Source organism: Aegilops tauschii, chromosome 1, assembly GCF_002575655.3.
Source record: "Aegilops tauschii subsp. strangulata cultivar AL8/78 chromosome 1, Aet v6.0, whole genome shotgun sequence".
Classification (NCBI taxonomy): domain Eukaryota; kingdom Viridiplantae; phylum Streptophyta; class Magnoliopsida; order Poales; family Poaceae; genus Aegilops; species Aegilops tauschii.
In genome coordinates this window covers 26629501-26650939 of record NC_053035.3, presented here as the reverse complement: position 1 = coordinate 26650939, position 21439 = coordinate 26629501, and the positions used below count along the sequence as shown (strand labels likewise).

Below are 21439 nucleotides of genomic sequence, written 5' to 3'. Positions count from 1 at the left end.
GGCGGGCAACTCGTTATTCTTCGGAAACATATTCTTCAACATTTTCAGCAAATTTTCAAATGATGAGTCACCTACACCTTCCTGTGCCTTCCATTTTAGCAAATCCAGTGTGCAGCCCAACTTTTTCAGACTATTACCGCATCCTGGATACAACGACTTTTTGTGATCCTCTAACATGTGATCCAAATTCTCCCTATCCTTGTCAGTTTCGCAGCGTCTCCGTGCATCAGCAATGGTCCAACCAAGATCATCAGCGGGCTCATCATGTGCCTCTTCTTCACCTTCACCTAACCCTTCCCCACCTTCAGCATCATCCTCCATGAAAGTATCACTGAAATGATCATGATAGTTGTCATCGATATCATCCCCTTCTTCATCTTCTTCCATTCTAACCCCTCTTTCTCCATGCTTGGTCCAACAATTATAGCTTGGCATGAAACCGTGCCGAAGCAGGTGCATGTGAACGTCTCTTGAGGAGGAGTAACCCTTCTGATTCTTACAGACAGCACATGGACAGATAATAAAACCTTGCTGCTTGTTCGCATTTGCCACTACGAGGAAATCTTTCAAACCCGTAGTGAACTCGCCGGAGAGTCGGGGACCGTACATCCATTGCCGATTCATCTGCATTATTATGATATAAAGTATATAATTAACCATCATGCATTTGTTAAACTAACTAGCTAGAAATAATACAAATTAAACAATGAACTACACACATGCATATTTTATCAGTGACACATGAAAGGTTCAAGTTGCTAACCGCGATCGCGGAGGAAAAATAAATGAGAAAGCTCAAGTGTGGCTCGGACACTTCATATCATGTTTGTTTCAGGCTCTCGGGCATTTCATCGAACACCTTGTGTGCATAGGAGGAACCAAAAGCAAACCCACCACCCCCTTCTGAAAATTGTGAAGTGAGTTGAGTGAAGTGAAGTGAGCTGAGTCCTATATATAGGGATGGGCCTTTAGTCCCGGTTGGCCTGGCCAACCGCGACTAAAGGCCTTCGGGGACCTTTAGTCCCGGTTGGCCAGGCCAACCGGGACTAAAGCCCCTCCCGTCCGCCAGCTGGATGGGCCTTTAGTCCCGGTTGGCCTGGCCAACCGCGACTAAAGGCCTTCGGGGACCTTTAGCCCCGGTTGGCCAGGCCAACCGGGACTAAAGCCCCTCCCGTCCGCCAGCTGTCGACCGAGCGCGCTGGGCCCAGATAGTTGGTCGCGGGTCTCCTCCCGAACCGCGACTAAAGACCCCTTTGGTCGCGGTTCGATTGTTTTGGGGACTAATGGGGGCGTATGGAAGCCTCTTTTTCTACCAGTGCCCCTCTTCTCTCCTTGGGGATTGGAGATTGTCTTCACAAATATAGACCATGGAACACTTCTAGGGAAAAGCCTAGCAGTACCGCGGGTCTTAGGGGTATCAGTAGCGCGGGGACCTGCGCTACTGATACGGCGCTATAGCTAACTTGTAGGAGTAACGCGTGTTGAACCGCGCTACTGCTATACATGGGTAGCAGTATAGCGAGCTTTACCGGAACGCGCGGCCGCTAATAGCTGTAGCGCTTTACAGTAAGCCGCGCTACTGCTAAGTGCACGCTGCTGCTAACTTTATTACCCTCGCTACTGCTAGTTTTATTAGTTTCTGATTTTTTCTGCATATTTGTTTTGTATTTGTACAGGCTTTATACAATAAACTCTAGCATATCATACACATACAAATATAATCATAGAATACACATATAAATAGTCTCATCAAATCATGTCATCATCATAATCATCATCCAACACAAAGTGGTCTCTCATCATCATCTCGAAAATAGTGATACAAGTCTCGAATACTTGCAACTACATCATCATCCATCTAAACAATGATATACACGAGAAGAGCTATCACTATGAGTGAGAGCAGAACTATGCGGTACATGAGGCGGCGGTTATGAGTCCTCTTTCACGCTAGCATGAACCTCAAGTAACTAGCTTCTGCTTCTCGTCTACTTTTGAAGACTTTATGGCTGGCGTCTGAGACCCGCTCCACTTGCGCCTGACACTCGGGCCACTCGTCGTACACTCCCGGAACCTTCCCTTTGTACACGACATAGCATTACTTCTTCGCCATCAAGAATCTAGGTACCTGTTAGAGATGCATTTTCATCAAGAGAATGTACAATCATATGCAAAAAAATATACTTGAGCAACATGAAAAAGAAAGGGTTAGCAACTAGATGCAACATATAGTAAACATAAATAATCAACGCAGTTTCATCGTACGCAAACTAATTAACCAGAGGTATGCATCTCATCGTACCCAAACTAACAAAGTAGCATTACACAAGTTCGGCAGGGACCGTGGACATCACAAAGTTTCATCGCTACAGAAAGTATACAAGTTCAACCGACACATATCATCATCATCGGCATCGTAAATCACTAGAACTTCCATCCTTCCGTATCATCGAGGATGCACCCTAGCTTCTTGAATGGCGTGAGGTCCTGACGTTGCATGCCTATGCGAGTTCGGACGCCAGCTCGCGATATAGGGCCGTGGTGGAACAGCCCCTTCTCTTCGACGACTTCCTTCATGATCATCATCGCAATGTCCCTCTGGATGCGAAAGAAGTCATCTCTAAGTTTATAATCCGCTTCCTTGAGATTCTACCCACTTGTGGATATGATCATTGTTTCTGGTTGTCATCGAAGCTTTTGGTGATCCCTTTTGAACTCCATCATGAGATGGAGGAGGTAGAATCCATCGTTCCTGCTTGGTTTTGGGACATGGATGCAGTAGAAGTTAGTTTTATGTGAGAAACCCGTCTTGCGGTTCCTTGGTTTCCTGATCTGCAGGTTGCCACCCCTGTAGCTGAAGCCTTGAATGGCATCATCTAGAATATTCATTACGTGGGTGTAGTCCTTCTTCTCGTAGTTTCTGGTAGGGTCGAAATACATGCTATGTCCATTTTGCATCATGCTTTTATATTGATATTTATTGCATTATGGGTTGTTATTACACATTATAGCACAATACTTATGCCTTTTCTCTCTTATTTTACAAGGTTTACATGAAGAGGGAGAATTCCGGCAGCTGGAATTCTGGACTGGAAAAGGAGCAAATATTAAAGTCCTGAAACTTCACGGAGAATCATTTTGGAATTAATAATAAATATGGGGCGAAGAAAGCATCAGAGGGGGGCCACCAGCCACCCACAAGGGTGGAGGGCGCGCCGTACCCCCCTAGGCGCGCCCCCTGCCTTGTGGGCCACCTGGCACGCCCCTGGTACGTCTTGAGCTTGCGTTGGTTTTCCTTGAAGAGGAAAGGGTGATGCAGCAATAGTAGCGTAAGTATTTCCCTCAGTTTTTGAGAACCAAGGTATCAATCCAGTAGGAGGCTCTTCAAAAGTCCCACGCACCTACACAAACAAACAAAGAACTCATAACCAACGCAATAAAGGGGTTGTCAATCCCTTCACGGCCACTTGCGAAAGTGAGATCTGATAGAGATAGTATGATAAGATAAATATATTTTTGGTATTTTATGATATAGATAAAAAAAGTAAAGATGAAAATAGAAGTAGATTGAAAGCTTATATGATAAGAGATAGACCCGGGGGCCATAGGTTTCACTAGTGGCTTCTCTCAAGATAGCATAAGTATTACGGTGGGTGAACAAATTACTATCAAGCAATTGATAGAAAAGCGAATAATTATGAGATTATCTAGGCATGATCATGTATATAGGCATCACGTCCGTGACAAGTAGACCGACTCCTGCCTGCATCTACTACTATTACTCCACACATCGACCGCTATCCAGCATGCATCTAGAGTATTAAGTTCATAAGAACAGAGTAACGCATTAAGAAAGATGACATGATGTAGAGGGATAAACTCATGCAATATGATATAAAACCCATCTTTTTATCCTTGATGGCAACAATACAATACGTGCCTTGCTGCCCCTGCTGTCACTGGGAAAGGACACCGCAAGATTGAACCCAAAGCTAAGCACTTCTCCTATTGCAAGAAAGATCAATCTAGTAGGCCAAACCAAACTGATAATTCGAAGAGACTTGCAAAGATAACCAATCACACATAAAAGAATTCAGAGAAGATTCAATTATTTCTCATAGATAAACTTGATCATAAACCCACAATTCATTGGATCTCGACAAACACACCGCAAAAAGAGTTACATCGAATAGATCTCCAAGAAGATCGAGGAGAACATGGTATTGAGATCCAAAAAGAGAGAAGAAGCCATCTAGCTAATAACTATGGACCCGAAGGTCTGTGGTAAACTACTCACAACTGATCGGAAGGGCTATGGTGTTGATGTAGAAGCCCTCCGTGGTCGATTCCCCCTCCGGCGGAGCGCCGGCGAAGGCTCCAAGATGGGATCTCGTGGATACAGAAGGTTACGGTGGTGGAAATAGTTTTTCGTGGTCGCCTTTGATGTTCTCGGGGTACGTGGATATATATAGGAGGAAGAAGTAGGTCGGTGGACGCTCGAGGAGCCCACGAGATAGGGTGGCGCGCCCAGTAGGGGGGGCGCCCTCCACCCTCGTGGCCGCCTCGACTGCTTCTTGACTTGCACTCCAAGTCCTCTGGATCACGTTCGTTCCAAAAATCATGCTCCCAAAGGTTTCATTCCGTTTGGAGTCCGCTTGATATTCCTTTTCTTCGAAACACTGAAATAGGCAAAAAAACAACAATACGGGCTGGGCCTCCGGTTATTAGGTTAGTCCCAAAAATGATATAAATGTGTAAAGTAAAGCCCATAAACACCCAAAACGGGTAATATAATAGCATGGAACAATCAAAAATTATAGATACGTTGGAGACGTATCAAGCATCCCCAAGCTTAATTCCTGCTCGTCCTCGAGTAGGTAAATGATAAAAACAGAATTTTTGATGTGGAATGCTACCTAGCATATTTCTCAATGTAATTTCTTTATTGTGGCATGAATGTTCAGATCCAAATGATTCAAAATAAAAGTTCATATTGACATAAGAAATAGTAATACTTCAAGCATAGTAATCAAAGCAATCATGCCTTCTCAAAATAACATGGCTAAAGAAAGTTCATCCCTACAAATTCATATAGTTAGGTCATGCTTCATTTTCGTCACACAAAAATGCTCCCATCTTGTACACCCCCGATGACAAGCCAAGCAATTGTTTCGTACTTAAATAATTTCAAACTTTTTCAACTTTCACGCAATACATGAGCGTGAGCCATGGATATAGCACTATGGGTGGTATAGAATATGATGATGGGGATTGTGTGGAGAAGATAAAAAAGGAGAAAGTCTCATATTGACGAGGATAATCAACGGGCTATGGAGATGCCCATCAATTGATGTCAATATGAGGAGTAGGGATTGCCATGCAACGGATGAATGTATGAAAGCTCAACAAAAGAAACTAAGTGGGTGTGCATCCAACTTGCTTGCTCACGAAGACCTAGGGCATTTTGAGGAAGCCCATCGTAGGAATATACAAGCCAAGTTCTATAATGAAAATTCCCACTAGTATATGAAAGTGACAACATATGAGACTCTATATGAAGAAAATGGTGCTACTTTGAAGCACAAGTGTGGAAAAAAGATAGTAACATTGCCCCCTTTTTATTTATTTATTTTTCTTTTCCTTTTTTCTTTTTCTTTTTTTTCTTTTGGGCCTTTCTTTTTTTTTTTCCTTGTTTCTTTGGGGACAATGCTCTAATAATGATGATCATCACACCTCTATTTATTTACAACTCATGAATTACAACTCAAAACTAGAACAAGATATAACTCTATATGAATGCCTCCGGCAGTGTACCGGGGGGCAATGAATCAAGAGTGACATGTATGAAAAATTACGCATGGTGGCTTTGCCACAAATACGATGTCAACTGCATGATCATGCAAGGCAATATGAAATGATGAACGGAACGGTGGAAAGTTGCATGGCAATATATCTCGGAATGGCTATGGAAACGCCATAATAGGTAGGTATGGTGACTGTTTTGAGGAAGATATAAGGAGGTTTATGTGTGATAGAGCGTATCGTACCACGGGGTTTGGATGCACCGGCGAAGTTTGCACCAACTCTCAAGATGAGAAAGGGCAATGCACGGTACCGAAGAGGCTAGCAATGATGGTAGGGTAAGAGTGCGTATAATCCATGGACTCAACATTAGTCAAAAGAACTCATATACTTATTGCAAAAATCTACAAGTCATTAAAAACCAAGCACTACACGCATGCTCCTAGGGGGATAGATTGGTAGGAAAAGACCATCGCTCGTCCTCGACCGCCACTCATAAGGATGCACAATCTAAGAACACCTCATGTTTCAAATTTGTTACACAACTTTCACCATACGTGCATGCTACGGGACTTGCTAACTTCAACACAAGCATTCTTTAAATTCATAATCACCTAACTAGCATGACTCTAATATCACTACCTCCATATCTCAAAACAATTATCAAGTATCAAATTGATCATAGCATCCAATTCACTTTCTATGATACTCCCTCCATCCCGAAAAACATGTCGCAGCGGTTATTTTGCAATTTACTCCTCAGCCTTTTCTCGACCAAACCCGAGGTCCCTATCTTCCTCCTTCCTCTCTGACCGACACTCTGCTCTCTTCCTCCTTCCTCTCCGACCGGCCGGCGCCGGCGGCGCCGCTTCCCTCCGCGCAGCTCCACGCCGCCTGTGCCTCCTCTCCCTCCCCCGCGGTTCCTTCCCTCCCCAGCGCCGGCGCCCTCTCCCTTGGGCGCGTCACCGGCGCTCTCTTCCTCTTGCATGTCCGGTGAAAATTCGATTTTCCCCCTCCGGCACTCCGGTCTGCAGCGGCCGTGCTCAATCAGCGGCGGGGACTACCAAGATGGCTCGACGGAGCTGCTTCTGCCGGTCGCCTGCACGGGGCTGCTGCTGCCGGTCGTCAGGTGAGGAGCGCATCTCCTGCAGCAGCGGCTACCTGGCCACGCAGCAGCGGCGGCGGGATGGTGGCGGCAAGGGGGCGGCGAGCTCCTCCGTCCGCTCTAGGACTCCGCCGCCAAGGGGGCGAGCTCCTCCGTTCGCTCTAGGACTCCACAGCGAAGGGGGAACGCCCTTGCATCTGGGAGGTGCTCGAGCTCGTCAAAGGTGCCCCTCCCCTTCCCCCTCTGGATCCGATTTGATGGTGAATTGCAGGTCCAAGTCATTGTCTTTGATCAAGATTACAGATTTCTGATAATTATACTGAATCTTGAAGTGTAATGTCAACTGAATGTATTGGCAGAGTTCATATTTAGACTGAATGTTTACTACTCCTGTCAATAGCATACTGAATATTTAGACAGTTTAATCTTGAAGTATAGACTGAATGTTTAGACAGAGTTCTTATTCATGTCTAATTGTATTGACAGAGTTCAATGTACTCCTGTCAATAGAATCAAAACGGATTTATTACCTTTCCATATGAACTTTACTGAAAAAATCAATTAAATTCAGTCACGATTCTAGATTTTGACAGTACTCTACAAACTGCTTCAAAATTAGTCCACACAAACAAGTGCATTTTTCTAGACCTGCTTGTAAATTATTCCAGTTTGAAACTGAGATCTGCCTGTACTGTCATAATTTCCAGTTTGTATAATTAGAGTATTGAAGATGTGTATTTTCCATTTAGATAGGGGTAGGTTTGCTCAACAACAATCAGTAAGATCTCAATAATACTCATGCAACAACAATCAGTAAGATTGAGATCTTCTTGCAATCTTTGTTTACAGCAGCACAAAGAGATTACTAGTGAACTTTTACACACAAGCATGAATTTGTGTACTGTGACTATCTACCTAGCTACTGTTCTGAATCTCCTATGTACTGCTTCTTCCTTCTCCAAGATTATGACATGACAAGTGCTTAACAGTTCAATTTATCAATAGCTCCATCTTAGAAATCTAATTAGTGTAAAATGGCAAAGATTATGACATGACAAATGCCTAACATGTTCAGTAAACTACAGTGAACATCTTTCTCCAAGTAATTCAACTACAGATAGATTAGAGATGGATTATTGATGGAATATAACTCAACTACAAATAGTCTTGTACTCCAGATGTACTATTGGGTAGAGTACATGTAAGGAGACAGAACTTCCAGATGTACAGGTTAGCAAGTTTTTTTAGAAGTGTCACAGGGGCTAGAGCTCTCAAGAAATACTCCTGTAATCATTTGGACTAGGTTAGATCATTTGCAAGAAGAGGAGTACACTACAGTAGCTCTCCTATTCTTGCAAGTCCTACACTAAACTACTGAAACTGCTGCAAGCAACCAAATTGACAGAAAATCTGACAGTGACAAGAAAGCACATGAAAATCTAAACCAAATATTTTAAATTAATTCAAATAACTAAAATTAATCCAAATCAATTCCAATAATTCAAATTCCAAATAACCCAAGTTCCAATAAATTCCAAGAAGGAGTTTATATACAAGGATTAGACAAGGCATACACAAGGGCATGACATAAGGGCATCTTTGTCCCCTCTTGACACAAGATTACACAAGACATACACAAGGAGCACCTGACTACATGACATAAGGGCCTCTTTGTCCCCTCTTGACTACATTCTTTTCCTTTCTCTGGCCACTTCTTCCCTTCCCTTCCCTTTACTTTTCTTTATTTTCCCTTCTGTTGCTACTTCTTCCCTTCCCTTTACTTTTCTTTCTTTTCCCTTCTCTAGCTAATTCTTTGCTTTCATTTTCTTTTCCTATTGCAATTTCCATTTCTTCTATAATGGCCCTAGTATCAACAACTACCTGACTGTCGCAATATACACCGGTTATTTCCAGTCCAACATTCTGAAAGCGATCCTTGTGCAAGTGGGGCAACTTATATTGATTTCCTCCTTTGTCTTTCATAACTTCAAACATAACTGCTTCTAATGTGATAAAGCTTCTGTGCAACTTGTCGGGATCGTAGTTCTTGAATTCCTCTTCCACACCCTGTACCAGTTCCTGGATGTTTGTAGGTGACCTGCAGTCGGTTAGAGACTGGAGAGAGTTATGGAAGCAGAGGTCCAAACAATTTAACTCAGGGCTATTTGGGGGCTGTTGTAGCAATCGAATGTCAAGATCCGTTTGTTCCACAGCTTCTCGAAAAGCTACATCATTGGGAAGGACGTGAGGCTTTGCATTATCCTGTTGGATGAATATTGTTGCTCCCTCATCATCGTCAGGCCACTTATCCTGAATTGCCGGGATAACCTTATTGATTAGATAATCTCTGCACATAGGCCTAGTTACTTTCACTGATGTCAACACTTTTGTTCCCTTTGTTCTGTTTTGACTTGTCCGCTTCGCCTCAGTCTCTTCGACGAATGCCCAAATGCCTATCTTCCCATCGAATGTTAGCTCTCCCTCATTGTTATATCGAGGCCTGACAACAGCTGTTAGGAACATTACCTTCCCAATGCTGTGAGTGTTTGACACGGCGCGCTTCAGTTCAGGTTCTCCTGGAAGTACATAGTAACTATTCTTCACTCTCGTCATGTCAAACCACTTTTCATCGATGTGAACCATATTTGTCATTGGTTTCAACATAGCCCGAGAAGTTGAGATCGAATTGTCATCGACCATGGACATACAAAATTTCAATCTCGCAAGCTTGTTCTCTAACTTGAGGTGAGGCTCCACGGTGCTTGTGATGCGGTTGAGCTCATTCAACTGGAACCTCTTATGTAGGGTCGATCGGGCCACACCTAGAGACCGTGCCAGAGATCGAATTGTCCTTCTTTTATTTAGTGGGATTGTTGAGGTCCTCTCTAGATCTAGCTCCTTTCTCTTTAGGCCAGATCTTCCTGGCTTCCTGCTTGAGACATCCACTTCTTTGCCATCGGCAATTTGCTTTTTGGCTTCTTCCCAGATTCTTTCAACATATCGTACACTTATGTCCAACAGGTTTGAGACTAGCAGCTTGTTGTCTGGTTGAACAGACCCATCTCTGAGCTCGATTACCAGCAAAGCGAAGTAAACACCATGCCTCTCCTTATCTGACAATTCTCTTCTCTTCTCTTAAAGTATCCAATTCATAACTTCAACCTCTTCCTCTTGAGATTCATCCTCTTTCCCTTCATCTTATGGAGGCATCCAATTCATAGCTTCATCATCTTCCTCTTGAGGCATCAAGTTCAAATCCATAGTTCCATTCTCTGCCACTTGAGGTTCCTCCTGTTCAGGGATCCAATTCAAATTAATACCTTCATCGTCTTCCTCTTGAGGCATCAAGTTCAAATCAATAGTTTCATGTTCTTCCTTTTGAGGCATCAAGTTCAAATCCATAGTTATGTTTCCTGCCATCAATGACAAAAGATGAGTACACCATGGTACCATAACAAGAATATACACACACAAAATGAGTATGCAAGTCAAACAAGAAATGCATTTGCATTAGTCAAACAAGAATACACACACAAAGTTATTACTGGAGCCACCATACAAACCATACACATGTCCAGATTAAACAAAAAGTATCATGTTCAAGCCAAATTTTGAAGATTGCAAATGACCATGACCATGATTAGCAGCAATTCTGAAAGCAAAATTCAGTAAACAAAATTCTGTCAGTCCTGTCATTTAAATTCCAATAATTTTAATAAATCTAAATAAATCAAATAATTTTGAGTTGAATATACAGTGCATCTAATGTACTGTATGTGTGTGTGCTGTCTAGATGCCAGCCAAAATGACAAGATGTTAAAAAGTCCTCATGACATTAACCAAATATAGGTAGCACTCAGCAAAAATGTTCACTCATTTTAAAACTGTTCATGGTTTTGAAATGTTCCTAATATGTAAACAATTCTTGGCCGTGCCTCTGGAGGATCTGAATTTTGACTGAGCCTGGCATACAGCTTGTGATACAGCAGTCTGAGATAATTTTGTGTCCACTATGTTTGTAAGTTAATGAGCTTTATCTCTTGCTCACTGCCTGATGCTTCTTTTTTCCTGCATTTCGATAGCTCAAAAATCCCTCTGCAATGGAGGTGAATATTGCTAAAAAATCTCAATATAGCTAAAAAATCCATTGGATGGATGGAGCCTCTGTTTTCATCTGAAAGATACCCCACATTTCTGAAGATAGATACACCTACAGTTTCAGCAGTGAAGTAGTACCACACTCTGATCTGATCTGTTTCCAATTGTAATAAAAGTTGGTTATTTACTTATCAGCTGAGTACAAGTAGTGGAGATTGACTGGTTGTTTCCTTGTGCAAGGTTCACAGCAAAAAACTGGTTTTGAATTCGCCGCCGGCTCCGAGACCTCGACCGGACGGATGGAAGGCGGATTGAAATCGTTGCTGTGGCGCCGTATATTATATGCAGTCCCACGTTTTCCTCTTCCTTTATTTAGGTGAGCATCATCACAAAACATGCATCGTCAGACAGGTGTTGGTTGACTGAATATTGGGCAGGTGATATTGATCTGAGCAGGATTTGTTTTTATCTCTGAACTTGTATGATATGTGAACCCCAAAACATGCATCGTCAAACAGGTGTAGGTTGATGCCCCTCCATTTTTCACATCACAGACTAGACTAGGTGATCATTATCTTTTTAAATGCTAGGAAAAGGGGAGGTGTTCACCATACTATAGAGAGCAGAAAGATTGATGGCTAGGGAAACTCATGGAGAAAAGAAGACAAAGTTCTTCAGTTAACATTGACTGACTGAATATCTACAGATTTTTTCAGTTACCTCATGGAGCAAATCCTTATAGTACCTTCTTCCTGATGAATGTAACTCTGGCGGCGGCACGGGCAGACGAGCAGCAGCAGTACGGGTAGACGAGCAGCAACAGTACAGGTAGGAGCTCCATCGGCGGCAGGGGACAAGCAGCCGCACGGGCGCGCGGGCAAGGGAGAAGGACCAGCACGGGCTTGCGCGGGAGATTGAGGAAGACGCGCGGGAGATCGAGGATCACACGCGCGAGCTTCCGGTCCACCGGATCATGGAGGCAGGCTCCGGCGACGCCGGTAGGGGATCGCGGCGGCGCACGCGTGGGAGCTCCAGCAGGATGCGCGGGAGCACGATGGAGGACGCACGCGAGCTTGAGGAGGATGCGGGGGGGTTCTAGGAGGGACGCGCGCCGCAGGAGATTCCGGCGAAGCCCACAGGCAGGGGGAAGGGACCGCGGTGGCGCAGGTCTGGGCTGCTGCGGCGGAGGAGGTAATTGGCGACGACGGCGAGAGCAGGTACTTGGCGAAGGTGAGAGCAGGTACTTGGCTACGGCGGAGGAGCTCAGCTGGGCTCGCCGGCCCCTAGCGAATCACGCAGCTGGGCGGCGCCGGTCCCTGGCGACGCGCAGGCGACGGGCGGAGGAAGAAGACGGGGCGGCGGGACTTGTTTGAAACGCTTTTGAAACCACGAGGGGTTTTTTGCAAAATTACCAGTGAACTACGCCCGCGACATGTTTTTCGGGACGGAGGGAGTAGTTTTTATTATACCCAACTTGGATGCCCATCATTCTAGGACCAATTTTATAACCATAGAAAATACCATGTTGTTCTAAGAGGCTCTCAAAATAATATAAGTGAAGCATGAGAGACTAACAATTTCTACAAAATTAAGCCACCGCCGTGCTCTAAAAAATATAAGTGAAGCACTAGAGCAAAACTATCTAGCTCAAAAGATATAAGTGAAGCTCATAGAGTATTCTAATAAATTCCAATCATGTGGGTTTCTCCCAAAAGGTGTGTACAACAAGGATGATTGTGGTAAACTAAAAAGCAAAGACTAATATCATACAAGACACTCCAAGCAAAACACATATCATGTGGCGAATAAAAATATAGCTCCAAGTAAAGTTACCGATAAACGAAGACGAAAGAGGGTATCCCCAAGCTTAGGCTTTTGGCTATTCTTGAATATCTTGGGATTCCATGGGCATCCCAAGCTTAGGCTCTTGCCACTCCTTATTCCATAGTCCATCAAATCTTTCCCAAAACTTGAAAACTTCACAACACAAAACTCAACAGAAATTCTCGTAAGCTCCGTTAGCGAAAAAAAATAAAACACCACTTCAAGTTACTGTAATGAACTCATTCTTTACTTATATTGGTGTTAAACCTACTGTATTCTAACTTCTCTATGAATTATAAACTATTTTACTAGCCATAGATGCATCAAAATAAGCAAACAACACACGAAAAACAGAATCAGTCAAAAACAGAACAGTCTGTAGTAATCTGTAACTAACGTAAACTTCTGGAACTCCAAAAATTCTACCAAAATAGGAAGTCCTAGGCAATTTCTCTATTGATCTACAGCAAAAATAATCAACGCAAAAGCACTTTTCTGTGATTTACTAAATATTTTCTCGTGCGCGCAAAGTTTCTGTTTTTCAGCAAAATCAAATTAACTATCATCATAGGTTATCCTATAGATTCTACTTGGCACAAACACTAATTAAAACATGAAAACACATCTAAACAGAAAGTAGATTCAAAATTTATTAAATAACAACAAGGAAAAATATTGGGTTGTCTCCCAACAAGCGCTTTTCTTTAAAGCCTTTTTAGCTAGGCATTGAGATTTCAATGATGCTCACATGAAAGACAAGAATTGAAGCACAAAGAGAACATCATAAAACATGTGACAAACACACTTAAGTCTAACATACTTCCTATGCATAGGCATCTTGTAAGCAAACAAATTATCAAGGCAAGCAAAAACTAGCATATGCAAGGAAGAACAAATAGATGATAGCAATCTCAACATGAAGAGAGGTAATTTAGTAACATGAAAATTTCTACAACCATATTTTCCTCTCTCATAATAATTACATGTAGGATCATAAGCAAATTCAACAAAATAGCTATCACATAAAATATTTTCAACACGATCCACATGCATGCGAAGTTGACACTCTTCCAAAATAGTGGGATTAACATTCACTAAAGTCATGACCTCTCCAAGCCCACTTTTAACTAAAATATCATAAGATTGATCAAAATCCAAATATGTGGGATCTAAAGTTGACACTCTTCCAAACCCACTTTCAATAATATTCCAAACACTATTATCAATCTCATATTGATCATGGGGGTTAAATAAATTTTCAAGATCAAAAGAAGAATCACCCCAATCACGATCATTGCAACAAGTAGTAGACATAGCAAAACTAGCATCCCCAAGCTTAGGGTTTTGCATATTATTAGCACAACTGACATCAAGAGAATTTATAGTAACATCATTGCAATCATGCTTTTTATTCAAAGAGTTATCGTGAATCTCTTCATAAATTTCTTCATCATAATTTTCAGATTCACAAATTTCAAGCAAAGCTTCATAAAGATAATCTAGTGCACAAAACTCACTAGCAATTGGTTCATCATAATTGGATCTCTTAAAAAGATTAGCAAGCGGATGAGGATCCATAGATCTTAGCTTCTCTGTTTAGCAATAAATAATCAACTATTCCAACCAAACAAGCAAACGAGCCAAGTAAGACATCAAAGCAAACGAAAAGACAAAGAGAAGAAGGTCGAATAAAACAGCAAGGGTGAAGTGGGGGAGAGGAAAATGAGAGGCAAATGGCAAATAATGTAATGCGAAGGAGATGAGTTTGTGATGGGTACTTGGTATGTCTTGACTTGAGCGAAGACCTCCCCGGCAACAGCGCCAGAAATCCTTCTTGCTACGTCTTGAGCTTGCGTTGGTTTTCCTTGAAGAGGAAAGGGTGATGCAGCAATAGTAGCATAAGTATTTCCCTCAGTTATTGAGAACCAAGGTATCAATCCAGTAGGAGGCTCCTCAAAAGTCCCACGCACCGACACAAACAAACAAAGAACTCGCAACCAACGCAATAAAGGGGTTGTCAATCCCTTCATGGCCACTTGCGAAAGTGAGATCTGATAGAGATAGTATGATAAGATAAATATATTTTTGGTATTTTATGATATAGATAAAAAAGTAAAGATGTAAATAAAAGTAGATTGAAAGCTTATATGATAAGAGATAGACCCGGGGGCCATAGGTTTCACTAGTGGCTTCTCTCAAGATAGCATAAGTATTACGGTGGGTGAACAAATTACTGTCGAGCAATTGATAGAAAAGCGAATAATTATGAGATTATCTAGGCATGATCATGTATATAGGCATCACGTCCGTGACAAGTAGACCAACTCCTGCCTGCATCTACTACTATTACTCCACACATCGACCGCTATCCAGCATGCATCTAGAGTATTAAGTTCATAAGAACAGAGTAACGCATTAAGAAAGACGACATGATGTAGAGGGATAAACTCATGCAATATGATATAAACCCCATCTTTTTATCCTCGATGGCAACAATACAATACGTGCCCTTCTGCCCCTGCTTTCACTGGGAAAGGACACCGCAAGATTGAACCCAAAGCTAAGCACTTCTCCTATTGCAAGAAAGATCAATCTAGTAGGCCAAACCAAACTGATATTTCGAAGAGACTTGCAAAGATAACCAATCACACATAAAAGAATTCAGAGAAGATTCAATTATTTCTCATAGATAAACTTGATCATAAACCCACAATTCATCGGATCTCGACAAACACACCGCAAAAAGAGTTACATCGAATAGATCTCCAAGAAGATCGAGGAGAACATGGTATCGAGATCAAAAAAGAGAGAAGAAGCCATCTAGCTAATAACTATGGACCCGAAGGTCTGTGGTAAACTACTTACAACTCATCGGAAGGGCTATGGTGTTGATGTAGAAGCCCTCCGTGGTCGATTCCCCCTCCAGCGGAGCGCCGGCGAAGGCTCCAAGATGGGATCTCGCGGATACAGAAGGTTACGGTGGTGGAAATAGTTTTTCGTGGTCGCCTTTGATGTTCTCGGGGTACGTGGATATATATAGGTGGAAGAAGTAGGTCGGTGGACACCCGAGGGGCCCACGAGATAGGGGCGCGCCTAGGAGGGGGGGCGCCCTCCACCCTTGTGGCCGCCTCGAATGCTTCATGACTTGCACTCCAAGTCCTCTGGATCACGTTCGTTCCCAAAATCACGCTCCCGAAGGTTTCGTTCCGTTTGGACTCCGTTTGGTCTTCCTTTCTTCGAAACACTGAAATAGGCAAAAAAACAGCAATACGGGCTGGGCCTCCGGTTAGTAGGTTAGTCCCAAAAATTATATAAATATGTAAATTAAAGCCCAGGAACATCCAAAACGGGTAATATAATAGCATGGAACAATAAAAAATTATAGATACGTTGAAGACGTATCAGCCCCCGATGCCCATCTTCTGCTATATGTTGTGTGTTGACCTGGAAAAAATCAAAAGGAAGCTTTCGGGATGAAGCGCCGCCGTCTCGAGGCGGAACTTGGGCAGAACCAATTTATGGCTCCGGCGGAGCTGTTCTACCTGGGAAACTTCCCTCCGGGAGGGGGAAATCGAAGCCACCGTCATCACCAACGATCCTCTCATCGAGAGGGGGTCAATCTCCATCAACATCTTCAGTACACTAGTAGAAAAAAGGCCTATTGTCCCGGTTCGTGAGGGCCTTCTGTCCCGGTTTTTGAACCGGGACTAAAAGGTCGTTACTAGTGCCCTTGGCCTTTACTCCCGGTTCTTCCATGAACCGGGACAGATGGTCCTCCATGTGGACGCTGCGGCCAGCCCAGGCAGGGGGGCCTTTGGTCCCGGTTGGTGACACCAACCGGGACCAATAGGCATCCATGTGTCAGCATTTCAGTGGCTGGGTTTTTTGTTTTTTTTGAAGGGAGGGGGGGGGGGTTTGGGGGTTTTGGGGGGTTAATTTAGGTGTTTGTGTTAGCTAGCCAATTAATAGAGGAAGTGTCCTCTCTTATCTCCGTGCTTGGTCGACGCTACGTACTATACGTATCGAGAGGACTAGCTAGACATGCTAGCTAGCTAGTAAGCAAATGAAGGAAACAGAAGATCGTCATGAACATATGCATACAGAGAGAAGTGATATCGACCACCTCTCCTTCTCTGAGAGATTGGTCGAACAACAAGTTCTCGTATATCTATCCGACGCTACTGGCTACATATTTAGAATATAAGTATCTCTTACAATATAATCTCCTAATTAAAAACGATCTGATCAGGGTCCACATGGTATTCTCCGTCTTTAGCGATCACGTGGTCAAGAAAGAATGCCGCCAATTCCTCTTGAATTGCTCGCATACGATCTGGTGGTAGGAGTTCATCCCGCATCCAAAATATCTAATTTGAAGAAGGGGGTCAATACATATATATGAATAAATGAAACTGAACACAAATGATGGTAATAAAATAAAATTGTGAATATTATTATTTACGCACTTTATATTGTTTGTCAGAGTAGCCCCACTCACAGGTCGTGTGGCGGATGGACTCGCAAATGTAGTATCCACAGTAATCATTCCCTTGTTCCTACCACAACAACTTTACAAGGAATAGAGGTCAATCAAACTGAACTAATAATTAGCAAGCATGCTAAATGGTATTGATGAAACTAGCGCTTGAATCAAACTGAACATGCTACTATAGTACTTACTTTCGGGTATTTAAATTGCAGCTTCTTCGGCAGTCCCGGAGTTTTTGAGGTGAATTTTTTCCAAACCCTGCCAGACAAAGAGAACAATTACTTATATCACGAAATGAACAAAGTTGCCGATATGGTGCGATAATGATCGGTTTAACTTACTTCTCTAGAATTTCAGTCAAGTCCGCATACTCCGTGGGATCTTTTCGTCTCGAGTCTAAGACAGTTACTTGTCCCTGCTCAAGCTTAATCTCTAGGAGAATATAGTGGTACCTGCGCAAGCATGCATAACTCATCAATTACATTACTATAACCTCGACTAATAAGGGATGCACAAGACAGTAACACTCACTTGACTTCGTAAGGGAAGAGTATTATAGCTTTGTTTTGATTTAATACAAACGATTGTAGCAGCTTGGCCTCGGTATCTTTGGCATGAGATTCAACCATATATGCATCTATGAGATTTGTGTTAATGAACCCAATATCACCGACTTGTCTTTTCTTCAATTCGGCGATCTTCAATCTGCATAATATAGTGAGGAATTAAAAATACATGCAATGAAAGAGCTGACCTATATATAGAGACTTAATTAATGACAGAAGTAGTACTACTTACATGCAGTAGCAAGTGACCATTAATTTATCGAGGGCCTTTTGATTGAAAAACTCGAAGAACTCCTCAAATGGAACATTCAACAGTTCAATTCCAACGAGGTCATGCTCCTCTCTAACACTCAGCGTCAAAATATTTCTCTCCTCAGACTCTCTGCAGGTTTTCATGTACCAATCATGGAATCTTCGCATCATCGTTGGTAGAGATTTTTCATCTTTGACGAGAGGCTTCCCGTACACGTATCTGTGTTCGTCCACCTCCAAGAAATCATAATGTACATCGTCGGGCAGGTAATCTCCAGGATTTTTATAAGAGGGTGGCCTCGAGAGAGTTTGTCGTGTAGGGGCGCGGCCGGAGGGGGTACAAGACCGACATCATTTTTTTCTAGGGCCGGGGGGGGGGGGGGTGCTCCCGTGGTATGAGTTATCACGGTCGAGAGGGGGTATATATATCGACCGCCCCTCATGTCGAAGTTATCCGGGAGGGGGTTATATCTACAATGACAACATACATACATGAGAAAATAATGTTATCGGGGAGGGGGTATATCGAACCCCCCTCGTGTTGAAGTTATCGGGAGGGGGTATATGTCGAACACGACATACCCGATAAAAAATAAGAAGACAAAAGAAGAAATAAAAAGAGGAGAAGAAGAAAGGAATAGAAGAGAAGCGATCGAAGAAAAAAAAGAAGAAAAAAAAGGAGAAGAAGAAAGGAATAGAGAAGAAGAAGAAAAAAATAGAATTTTCTATTTTCTTCTTCTTCTTCTCCTCTTCTTTTGCTTCTTTTTTCCTCTTCTTATTTATTTCTCCTCTTCTTCCTCTCCTCTTCTTCTTTCTTCCTCTTCTTATTTTCTTTTTTCCTATCCCGTGGTCTAAAATCGGTCTATGCACGATAGAAAATTCTGAAAAAAATTACATCTATGATCCCTCGACGTCCCCGTCTCTCTCATGAACAAAAAAAACTATGAATAAAAGAACATCATGTTCTATGAACAAAAAAATATCATATATTTCATCCACATCCATGCATACATCATATATATATGTGATCATCTATGAAAAAAACATCATATTCTATAAAAAAATCATCATATATATATGAACAAAAACAATTATGATAACAAGCATATATATCATCATATATATGAAAAAACAAGCATATACATATGAAAAAAATAAGCATATATATATATATATGAAAAAAAATGCTGCGCTGGCCGGACCAAGTGAGGAGGACGGCGACGGCGACGACGGGGGCGGGGTAGGGGGCGACGGCGACGGAGACGACGGGGGCGGGCCGGGGCGGCGCGCGTCGGGGCAGGGTAGCGGGCAGCGGCGAGGGCGCGGGCGACGGCGACGGCGGGGGCGGCGGGTGGCGTCGGGGCAGCCTGGCGGCGTTGATGTCGTCGGCGTCGTCGGGGGCGGCAACTGTGTGAACTTATATAGCGAGGCCTTTAGTCCCGGTTGGTGAAACGAACCGGGACTAAAGGGTGCATTAGTCCCGGTTGGTGGCACAAACCGGGACCAGAGGCCTCTTTTCAGCAGCCCAAAGGGCGGGAAGCAGAGGCCTTTGGTCCCGATTGGTGGCACCAACCGGGACTAAAGGGGGGGGCATTGGTACCGGTTGGGGCCACGAACCGGTACCATTTCACCCCTTTAGTCCCGGTTGGTGCCATCAACCGGGACCAAAGGCCCCTCTGCTGCCCGCGTCGCGGCCAAAGTTTAGTCCCACCTCGCTAGTTGAGAGGGCTCGAGAGTGGTTTATAAGCGCTGCTGCGCCCACCCTCTCGAGCTCCTCTCAACTGCAGGCTTTCGGGCCTAATCTGTCACTATGTGCCTGTGGGCCTACTGGGCCTTCTGCGGGCCTGAATCCTGGCCCATGGATGGGTTTCTAGTCGTATTCAGGCCGTTGTGGCCCAGTAGGTGGCAAATTTTTTATTTTTTCCCAATTTCTTTGTTTTCTTTTTTGCTTTATTTATTTTACTTTATTCTGTTTTGTTTATAATTACTTATTTTTTTATTTTATGATAAATCTTTTTGCTATTAAACTTTCTAACAAAAAAGTTCTTTATGAAAATTCTTTTTGCTTTTAGTGATTTTGAACAGAAAATACTTTGATAATTTTAGTTTCATAAATTTATTTATGTTATTGAAGTTTATTGTATTTTATTTTATTTTGTTTCCGCTTATATTTTATTATATTTTATATTATTTTGTTTCAAATTACTTATTTATTTTATTTTATGATAATTCTTTTTACTATTAAAGTTTCTAACAAAAAAAGTTCTTTATGAAAATTATTTTTGCTTTTAATGATTTTGAACAGAAAATACTTTGATAATGTTAGTTTCATAAATTTATTTATGTTATTAAAGTTTGTTTTATTTTATTTGTTATTTTTCATGCATTTACTGATTATTTTGAGCCACATAGCCTGGGCAAGAAAGTAGAGACGGTTATGGCAAAAACTGGATGCACTTCATGTACAAAACGGACAATCTCTTTCGAAGTATCAGGGTTTCATACGGAAACTCGTCTGTTACAAAGGGCTTTCATTTTTTTTGAACTTATTTGAACTCCATAGTTTTTCTGTGTTAAAAATGCACCATTCAAAGTCACATCATCAATTTACAACCCTTTCTGACTTCATTTGTTATTTTTCATGCATTTACTGATTATTTTGAGCCATAAGACCATGAAATTGAAAAGCATTTGAAATGAACTCTGAAAAGCTTCCAAGTTGGCATGGCATAATCATTTCACCCACATACCATGGGCAAGAATGTAGAGAGGGTTACGGCAAAAACTGGACGCACTTCGTGTACAAAACGGAGAATCTCTTTCGAAGTATCAGGGTTTCATACGGAAACTCGTCTGTTACAAAGGGATTTCATTTTTTTTGAACTTATTTGAACTCCATAGTTTTTCTGTGTTCAAAATCCACCCTTCAAAGAAACATCATCAATTTGCAACCCTTTCTGACTTCATTTGTTATTTTTCATGCATTTACAGATTAGTTTGAGCCATAAGACCATGAAATTGAAAAGCATTTGAAATGAACTCTGAAAAGGTTCCAAGTTGGCATGGTATCATCATTTCACCCACATAGCATGGGCAAGAAAGTAGAGAGGGTTACGGCAAAAACTGGATGCACTTCGTGTACAAAACGGACAATCTCTTTCGAAGTATCAGGGTTTCATACGGAAACTCGTCTGTTACAAAGGGATTTCATTTTTTTAACTTATTTGAACTCCATAGTTTTTCTGTGTTCAAAATGCACCATTCAAAGACATATCATCAATTTACAACCCTTTCTGACTTGAT

General features: G+C 42.3%; 1 long non-coding RNA gene across 1 annotated transcript; it reads left to right on the top strand.

The window, feature by feature from the left end:
• The first annotated feature begins 6602 nt into the window (after positions 1-6602).
• LOC120964498 (uncharacterized) lies at positions 6603-11473 on the top strand. Its single transcript, XR_005756888.3, has 2 exons — positions 6603-7130; positions 11246-11473. It is a non-coding gene; the product is annotated as an uncharacterized lncRNA (long non-coding RNA).
• The last annotated feature ends 9966 nt before the right edge of the window (positions 11474-21439 follow it).